Consider the following 10376-nt stretch of genomic DNA (forward strand, 5'->3'; position numbering starts at 1 on the left):
GGGAATGCAGAAATAGCTGGCCTTTGAGACTCAGGCAAGCATCTTCCAGAAGAGAGCTGTGGGCTGAGAGCATCACAGGCACCAGTAGGGCAGGAGAGTGAGGGGGCTTCCAGGACCTGGGGAGGTGGGACAACCTGCCTGGGCTCTGACTGGGGCAATGTGGGGGGGGGTGTATTCCAGGCGGACAAATTCTTGCAGAGTTTGAGAAACGAGAAAGTGAAGGAGGTTTTAGGGACCGTGGGGCCTTCGTGTGGAGAAGTGGTCTTAAACCCGTGACAGCCTGCAGCAGCCACAGAGTCCATGCTGGAAGCAGCTAAGATGCCCCCGACCCCTGAACCTCCCCTGCTTTCTTCTGCTCAACGTTCCTAGCTGAATGCCGAAACGACAGAGCATGTGTGTTACTATGCTCAAGGACGTGGGTTCAAGCGCCAGGTCCTTGCCTGCAGGGGAGAAAACTTCATGAGTGGTGAAGCAGTGCTGCAGGTGTCTCTCTTTCTCCCTCTACATCTCTTTTCTCTCAGTTTTGATAGGAAATTTCCAGGTTTTAGCAAACCCTGGATATGCTTATGCCTGTGATGCATTTGTAAGTAGGACTCAATACAGGACAGAAAAATTGAAAATTAAATAAAGGGTTAGGAATGTGTAGAAAGTCTGAGATAGTGCAGGTGGCTAGGACAGTGACGCAGGCTGGCCTTCACTGGGTGAGCAAGTGATAACAAGTAGAGACAGTGAAGGTCAGACTGAACTTTCACTGAGAAGGCAGCTTCTGTAACCCTGACTAGCTTCTAAAAGGTACCCCTGCCTGCCCCTGTGGTGTATCTTATGATAATTAGTGAAGAGAGTTGAGAGGAAGTGTTTTCCTCAATTCTTCTATTGTAGCAAAGGTTTGCACTTTAGCACAGAATAAACAAACAAAAAAAAATTTTTTTTTTTGCCTCCATGGTTATTGCTGGGGCTCAATGCCTGTACTATGAATCCTCTGCTCTTGGAGGTCATTTCTTTTTCCATTTTTGTTGCCCTTGTTGCTGTTGTTATTGTTGCCACTGCTGTTGTTGGATAGGACAGAGAGAAATTGAGAGAGGAGGGGAAGACAGAGAGGGGAAGACAAAGATAGACACCTGCAGACCGCTTGTAAAGTGACACCCCTGCAGGTGGGGAGCCGAGGGCCCGAACTGGGATCCTTATGCTGGTTCTTGTGCTTTGCGCCATGTGTACTTAACCTGCTGCACTATCACCTGGCCTCGCATACATAGTTTTTTTTTTTTCTGAGTCTCCTTCACCATCCCTGCACAGTCACATATTAAGTGTGGCATAGAAGTTTTACATAGCAAATATATCTCACTCACTCTGTTTTTAATATCTTTTAAAGTTGCCATGACTGTCCCAGTCTTTTCTCTTATTTGCCAAATGTCATGAACTGTAGCTGCTTCTAACAGTAAGGCTGTGTTCACACAGACCCCATCCTAGTTCAAAACACCCTAAGTGGGGAATGCATGGAGCAGCACTGCTGTAGCAAGTGTCACAGCTCAGCTGAATCCACCTCGAGTGAGCTGAGAACCCTGACATTAGGCTACAGAGCCGTCCCTCTGAGCTGCGCCGCCAGAAGCAGGAGACAGGTGGATTTCTGCAGACACAATAGGATGTGAAACACAAGGAAGAGGCAGACAAGCATGACAACACAACCTGCAGGATCTCTGGTGTTCATCCTCACGATCGCTTGGCTATTGCTGAGTGCACTTCACTGCCTAGCAGCCTAAGAGCTCCAGGCCACATGGGACTAACCCCAGAGAGACCAAGATCCAGAACTCAGAACACGGCTTCTACTGAACTCGCATCATATTTGCACCACCTAAAAGCTGAACAAAGGTTGGGCCATCCTAGTGGATCATCTGTATTTCTCTTCCTTTGGTATACATATATTTTAAACATTCTTTCCCTTTTATTTCCTTGTGTTGAGAGTCCGTGCTTTCTTTACTGTGCCACCTCCCAGATCACCATTTTTACCTAATTTAACCCAATTACTTTAATCTTTAAGGTGCTAGCATTTTAGGACTTTTTTTTTTTTTTTCTGTCACCAGTGATGGAGCCAGATGGCCCTCACAAAACTTTTTTTTTTTTTTTTGGTACTAGTAGCCCTAGACCCAGGTGTGCGAGTGTCACTCTCTGGCTCCTCCACAGAGCAGGTCCCTTTCACTGCCCTGAGCAGAGAGCTTCTCCTCTCTGTCTTCCTCCTGTGACCTGCACAGTCCTGGACACAGGGAAAACCCCCCAGAAGACTCGTCAGCAGATGGAGCCTCAATTCCATCCTATACTGAGTTTAGGTTCTTTTTCTATTGTGTCGGGCTGAGCTTCACTGACGGGACAGACGACCCGGGACTCATGGTTGAGCTATACGCAGTATCTCTTTTTATTCATGCTGGATGCAGAGCAATCTAAGCCGAGCTAAACTAAATTAACAACTAAACTAAAACTCACAATGCTGTCTTTAATATATACCTGCCAAGTAGGGTGGGAACAGGATGTGACATAGAGAGGGTGGAGAGAAAAGTGACTGGTGAATATCAGGGTGTGACAAGGAGAGGGGGCGGAGCAGGCGAGAATACTACTACTGAACCACCAATGCCCTGGAGGGAGGGTGGTGCTTTATGTAAATATAAAAGTGATTTATGTAAATAGACTGCAGCTTTGAGTGGGATCAAACCAATCCCTATACAGGCATACCGGTGCTTGGTTAAGCAGAAGCCAGGGGGAGCTGGCATACTACCCAACACTATTTCTCTTTTTCACTTGTAAGCCCTGCCCATACATGGACCATGGCTGTCAAATTAGCATAACTGAATTCACCTGTGAGCCCTGCCTACCCATGGATCCTGGCTGGCTAGTTCATTAGCATAACTGAATTCACCTGTGAGCCCCCCACCCTTGGAACCTTGCTAGGTCATTAGCATAACTGAATTCATCTGTGAGCCCCCCACCCTTGGAACCTGGCTAGTTCATTAGCATAACTGAATTCACCTGTGAGCCCCCCACCCTTGGAACCTTGCTAGGTCATTAGCATAACTGAATTCACCTTTGAGCCCTGCCTACCCATAGAACCTGGCTAGTTCATTAGCATAACTGAATTCACCTGTGAGCCCCCCACCCTTGGAACCTGGCTAGTTCATTAGCATAACTGAATTCACCTGTGAGCCCTGCCTACCCTTGGAACCTGGCTAGGTCATTAGCATAACTGAATTCACCTGTGAGCCCTGCCTACCCTTGGAACCTGGCTAGGTCATTAGCATAACTGAATTCACCTGTGAGCCCTGCCTACCCATAGAACCTGGCTAGGTCATTAGTATAACTGAATTCACCTGTGAGCCCCCCACCCTTGGAACCTGGCTAGGTCATTAGCATAACTGAATTCATCTGTGAGCCCTGCCTACCCATGGAACCTGGCTGACTCATTAGCATAACTGAATTCATCTTGAGCCCAGCCTATATTTGGAATTCGGCTGCCTAACAGTAGCCCAAGTGCTGGCACAATCTCCAGGCTTACTTTCTAAGAGAAAGTTTAACTCATCTGCACAGTTTAGGGTTAGTTTTGAAATCAGTTAGCTGTGAGTTCTTACTGTGAAATTGGAATAAGAATTTTCAGATGTGGGATATAAAAATGTGAATTTATTGGAAAGATAGGAGAGAGATACGGGGTGGGGGAGGGCTGTCTCACTGGTCTAAGCTCACATATTTCAAGAGCAAGGACCTGGGTTCTAGTCTGTACTCCCCATCAGCAGGGAGGATACTTTATAAGAAGTGAAGCAGCTCTGCAGGTGTCTTTCCCTCTATCTTCCCATTCTCTCTCAATTTCTCTGTTCTATCTAATAAAAAAAAAGGAAAAAAAAAAAAAGGAAAATGGCCACCAGGAGCGGTGGATAGGTAGTGTAGGCACCAAGCGTCAGCAATAACCCCTGGTGGCAAAGAAAGAATGAAAGAGAGAGAGAAAAAACAGTCATCTGGCTATATCCTTTTAGTGAGCATCACTTTTAGTGAGCATGAGTCCTCTGTCTGGTGTGTGTGGGGGTAACCAGGATTTTTAAGGAACTGAGTTTCTTTGAACCCCCTTTCTCCTTAGCTATTATATTAGCTAAGGCATATTATGCAGACTGTAAAAAAAATGATCTTCTGGGGGCTGGGTGGTGGTGCACTGGGTTAAGTGTACATAGTACTAAGTGCAAGGACCTGCTTAAGGATCCCTGTTTGAACCCCTGGCTCCCCACCTGCAGTGGGGTTGCTTCACAAGCAATGAAACAGATCTGCAGGTATCTCTTTTTTTCTCTCCATATCTCCCCTCCCCTCTCAATTTCTATCTGTCTTGTCCAAATGAAATGGAAAAATGGCCTCCAGGAGCAGTGGATTTGTAGTGCGGGCACAGAGCCCCACAATAAGGCAAAAAAAAAAAAATCTTATTGGCACAGAAGGATACCTGTTTTTTTTTTTTTTTAACTCTACAGACTTTGCAAATATAGTTGTCTCATTCCTTTGTGTTTGCATAAAAATGAGGTATTTGTGAGATTGTTGAGATCAGAAATGACAGCAAGTACCTGGGGGTTACAGATGCTGCTGCACCACAACTATTTCCCTGGCACACCCGTGGGATATATATTCGATATACATATGTTATAGGAAATAGCCTCAGAACAGCTCTGAGTTTCAGCTCCAAGGAGTAGCAGATCTGAAGGAGGAGTCTGAGGCCATGACCATGTGGAGGGCAGGGAAATACTTTATTACACCAGCAGAATCTAGCAGACTCCTACCAAGCTAGACCAACCTCTGGTTTGGACAGCTGCTTATATACCTTTTAAGCCAGGAGTGGTGTGCATTTGATTGGTTATAAGGTGGTACATTTGATTGGTTACAAGGTGCACCAATCAGGTGTGTTCAAGGGTAATGTGCGAACGGATTGGTCACATTATGAATCATCAAGGTACATATAAGACAAAGGATAAAGTGGATTGATTATGTTCCACATCCAATCCGGGCTGCCAAGATGCAAGTGAATACAAAATGAAACATACAATTTGGTTGACTACATTCTGCGAAACAAAATAATTTAACCTGATTGGTTACATTTCTAGTCCCCTAGGTTTGCTGAAATGCAGGAACAGCAGACACACCTGTCTGTCCATTGTGCAACTGGGGAACATTTTATTTCACATATATGTATCTGGTGTCTATCAGGGGAGGAGGAAGAGCATCGTCAGGGGAATGTCTTCATCAATGAGGAAGGAGATGATCAAGAGCAGAGAGTGTGGAGCTACCCACATGGGCAACTAGCAGGAAAACCAACCAGGGAAATCCCAGAGGGCGGGGACTCTGTTATGTGTGGGGCCAATGGAGTTACTGAGTCCAGAGTTCAGTGTGTGGAGTCCTGGGTGGGGGTGAGACACAGGATTCAGATGATCCCACCAGACTAGTAGGATTGTAAAGAGAAAGATCAACTATTCAATTTTTGATGGAATTAATGATTGAAGTATTAAAACTTATTTTTCTCTTTCCTTTGACATTACACATCAAGTGTTAAAAAAAGGAGTGATATGGGGGTGTAGGAACTGAGCAAAAAGTAATAAATGTAAAATGGTATATAAACAGACAAATGAACCTAGACTCGGGCAACCCAAGGAATAAGTAAGCAATTACAAGACAGGCCTGGGAGTCTGCAAGGCTGGAGATAAAGACAAGGGCAGAGACTCTGAGAAAACAGCCTGGGAACCTGGAGTCAGGAAAAAGAGATAACTCCAAGGACAAAAAAAGACCCCCTCCCCTTCCCTGCACCTGTGGGCTATAGATGTAAAACTGTCATGTAACCACATTGTGTAGCTGAACCTTGTCATGTAGCCATGTAATCTGAAATGTATATAAACCTTAATAGGACTTGGGTATGGGGTCAATTACCAGAGAGCTGGTGTGTCAGCCCCTTGGTAACTCGGCCCTAGCCGGCTAGAATATAATAAAGGCTCTCTGCTTTTACATCACCTTTGGTTCCTTGTGTATTTCCTTATATCACGGACCCAGGTACAACAGAGGCCAGGCAGTGGGTTAAGCGCACATGGCGCAATGAACAAGGACTAGCTTTAGGATCCTGGTTCCAGCCCCCTGCTCCCTACCTGCAGGGGAGGAGGGTGGTGGGTTGCTTCACAGGCGGCGAAGCAGGTCTGAAGGTGTCTATCTTTCCCCCTCTCTGTTTTCCCCTCTTCTCTTGACTTCTCTCTGTCCTATCCAACAACATTTATAACAACAATAACAATAGCAACAACAATGGGGAAAAAAGATAGCCTCCAGGAGCAATGGATTTGTGGTGCAGGCATCTAGCCCTCACGATTAATCCTGAAGGCAAAAGCAAACAAACAAATAAATAAACAGATGTTTCATGTAAGTATCTAGAATAAGGCTTGATCCAGTATCTAGTCTCAGCTTCCCCAGAGACCCATCCTACTAGGGAAAGAGAGAGGCAGACTGGGAGTATGGACCGACCAGTCAACGCCCATGTTCAGCGAGGAAGCAATTACAGAAGCCAGACCTTCTACCTTCTGCAACCCTCAATGACCCTGGGTCCATGCTCCCAGAGAGATAGAGAATGGGAAAGCTATCAGGGGAGGGGGTGGGTTATGGAGATTGGGTGGCGGGAATTCTGTGGAGTTGTACCCCTCCTACCCTATGGTTTTGTTAATTAATCCTTTCTTTAATAAAAAAAATAATAAAATAAAAAAAAATTAAATAAAAAAAAAAGAAGATAAAAAAAAAAAAAAGCAAAGGACACAACCATCGCATGGACTTAAGACATTATAAACTCAGGGAACAGATTAGGTGGAAGAGTCATGTGATCCATTTCCATATTAATGATTCTGGAGCCCTCAGGTGATCAGGGTGAGGGAGGGACAGGCAGCCCAATCCCATCCCTTGATGGGTCCCAGTCAGAGGGGGCTCCACATCTCAGCTCCAGAGACTGCTGTTCTGTGTGGGGAGAGGCTCCTGGAGCTGAACAGACTCAGGTAAATGCAAAGTATGAGGGCCTGCAGCCCTGGGGGAAAGGGTGCATGGGGAGGCAGCACAGGGAAGGGCTCTATTCCCCCCTACAAGCCTCCCTCCATGTCTGTATCTGTGTGAGCATGTCTGTGAGGCAGGAGAGGCTCAGAGCTCCAGCGCCTGTCCTGTCACAGTTGCCTCCACACTCTTGACAGCAAGGACAAGGGGATGGTCCTGGAGGAGGTGCTGCCCACAGCACAGTGAGGCTGGGTGCTCCCTGCACAAGGCGGATGCTGCCCTGCCCGGAGTCTCTCTTCTCACAGGGAGCTCTCGGTGACAGAGCAGAGGTGGGACCTGCCTCATGGTGCCTTGACTGAGGTCTCAGGTGACTCTCCTGGGGGACACATCCCTCAGAGAAGGGACACAGTGTGTCTGCTCACTGCTGCCCTGGCTGAGCTGAGCCCATTCTCTGTCCTGGCTTGTTCTGTCCTTCTGCTCACCCACATTGGTTGAGTATAACTGTGACTTCTTGAGGGGCTGATGTTCTCATTAAGCCCCATTGACTGTGCTCTTCAATCTCTTTCTGGGGAAGCCACCCCAGGGAGTCTCACACCACACAGCATCTCTTACCTGCTGACATTTCAGCCTTGTTTTCTCTCAAGAGGACACAGAAGGGGAATACCAAAGGAGATCACCTGGGACTTAAACAAGACAGGACTAGAATGACTTCAGGAACCCAGCAAATCACCGGTGAGTGCAAACACGTGTGGCACATGGACAGAGAGGAGCCTAGGGAGAGATTAAGTGGCTGGTAACAGTCCGGCAGTTTACCAGTTGAGACACAATTTCCAGTCTGTTTTATCAACAAAAAGACTACTGAAGGGAGGAGAGGACTCCCCTAAGACTCACCAAATGCAACTGTGAGTTTCCATTGCTACTGCTTTCAGAATCTGGAGCAGCGGTGGGGAGGCCCTGTGCTGACACCAGGGGAGAGAGAACTAATAAGGAAACTCAGGAGATCTACATCTTGGTGGCCTAGTGGTGGGGCTGTGAGAGTCGCTTTGCATAAACACCGGATTATCTCTGACCCACCCTGCTTTATCTTTTGGTCAGGAGTTAGTGATTAAGCTAAGAAGCCTATTTATAGTTTAAAAGCCCTCAGGCTCCCTTAGCCTACAGGGTAGAAAAAGAACAAAAGAGGATTTTAAGCCACTGAGCTCCAACTCAGGGATTAAAATAATATTGAGACAACTGCCAATTTCCACAACTGTGAACCTTTTAATTACCTTACTTAGACACAAGTCAATCCAGGTAAGAGTGATCAGTAATTTGAGAAGTACTGAGAGAGGGACCTCATAACATACTATATAAAATGTTTAAACCAACAAGAAGAAATATTGGAGAAATGAACCAGGACAAGAATCCAGCTAAAAGCCCCCCAAAGGTTGAAGCAAAAAATATTGAGGTCAACATCCAAACACTAGTTAAGGAGTGAGTAAAGAGTTTGAAAGAATTGTCATCAGAAATGCAGAAACAACAAATGAGACTCTGGAAGAAAACACTAATTATCTCAAGGTTATTAGAGAGCTGAAAGCTGAAATAGCTGAGTTAAGAACACAACTAGATTAACAAGTTAAAACAGTATCAGAACAGGGTAACAAAATAGATGAACTCCAGAAAACAGTAGAAGGGAGAGAGAATAGAATAAATGAGGCTGAAGACAGAATTAGCAAGATCGAGGAGGAATTAGAGACAACTAAAAAAGAAGTAAGAGATCTCAAAGAGATTAAGAGATATTGAAAACAACAGAGACATATGGGATGACTTCAAAAGAAATGATGTACGCATTATTGGTTTACCAGAGGAAGAAAGAGAGGGAGGGGGAAGAAAGCATTCCTCAGGACATAATAGCTGAGAACTTCTCTAGTCTAGACAACATTAAAGACATAAAGGTTCAAGAAGCCCAGAGGAGGGTCCCAAACAGAATTAATCCAGACTTAAAGACACCAAGACACATCCTATTTAGAATGGAAAGGAATAAGGATAAAGAAAGGATCCTGAAGGCTGCAAGAGAAAAACAAAAAGTCACCTACAGAGGAAAACCCATAAGATTAGCAGCAGACTTCTCCACACAAACACTGCAGGCCAGAAGAGATCTATCGAGTGCTCAATGAGACAGGCTTTCAACCAAGACTACTGTATCCTGCTAGACTGTCATTCAGACTAGATGGAGGTAAAAAACCTTCTCAGACAAGTAACAATTGAAAGAATCAACTATCACCAAGCCTGCCCTGAAAGAAGTTCTGAAAGGTCTCCCATAAGCAGTCAGACCACCGTAAATATGCCATATATGAGAACACTCTAAAACTCTACAAGAATGGCATTAAAATATCTTCAAACTTTTATATCAATCAATGTCAGTGGCCTGAATTCACCTATTAAAAGGCACAGAGTAGGAAGATGGATCAAAAAACACAACAAACACAACCCAACAATATACTGTCTAGAAGGAACCCACCTAACTCAACAAGACATACACAGACTCAAAGTGAAATGATGGAAAACCATCCTACAAGCCAATGGCCCACAAAAAGTGGCAGGAACAGCTATTCTCATATCTGACATGATAGACTCTAAAATAAATAAAATTTAAAAAGATAGGGATGGACACTATTTAATGCTCAGAGGATCAGTCAATCAAGAGGACTTAACAATTATTAACATCTGTGTACCCAATGAGAAGCCATCTAAACACATCAAGCATCTACTGAAAGAGCTACAGCAATATATTAATAGCAACACAGTAATAGTAGGGGACTTCAACACCCCACTCTCTCAACTTGACAGATCATACAGGCAGAAAATCAATAAAGACATAAGGGAGCTAAATGAGAAGATAGATAAACTAGAACTATTGGACATTTTCAGAGTTATTCATCCCAGGAAACTGGAATACATGTTTTACTCAAGTCCACATGGGTCATTCTCAAGGATAGACCCTATATTAGGCCACTAAGACAGTATCAGCAAATTCAAGAGCACTGAAATCATCCCAAGCATCTTCTCAGACCACAGTGGAATTAAACTAACACTTAACAATCAACAAAAGATTATTACTAGTCCCAAAATGTATAAGCTCAACAGTACACTCCTTAACAACTACTGGGTAAAAGCAGAAATAAAGGAAGAAATCAAAATGTTTCGAGAGTTCAATGAAAATGAAGACACAAGCTATCAAAATATTTGGGACACATTTAAGGCAGTACTGAGAGGGAAGTTCATAGCCATACAAGCACACATTAGGAAACAAGACAAAGCACAAATAAACAGTCTGATTGCACATCTTAAAGACCTAGAAGAAGAAGAACAAAGGA

The sequence above is a fragment of the Erinaceus europaeus genome, chromosome 17 (genome assembly GCF_950295315.1).
Source record: "Erinaceus europaeus chromosome 17, mEriEur2.1, whole genome shotgun sequence".
NCBI lineage: Eukaryota > Metazoa > Chordata > Mammalia > Eulipotyphla > Erinaceidae > Erinaceus > Erinaceus europaeus.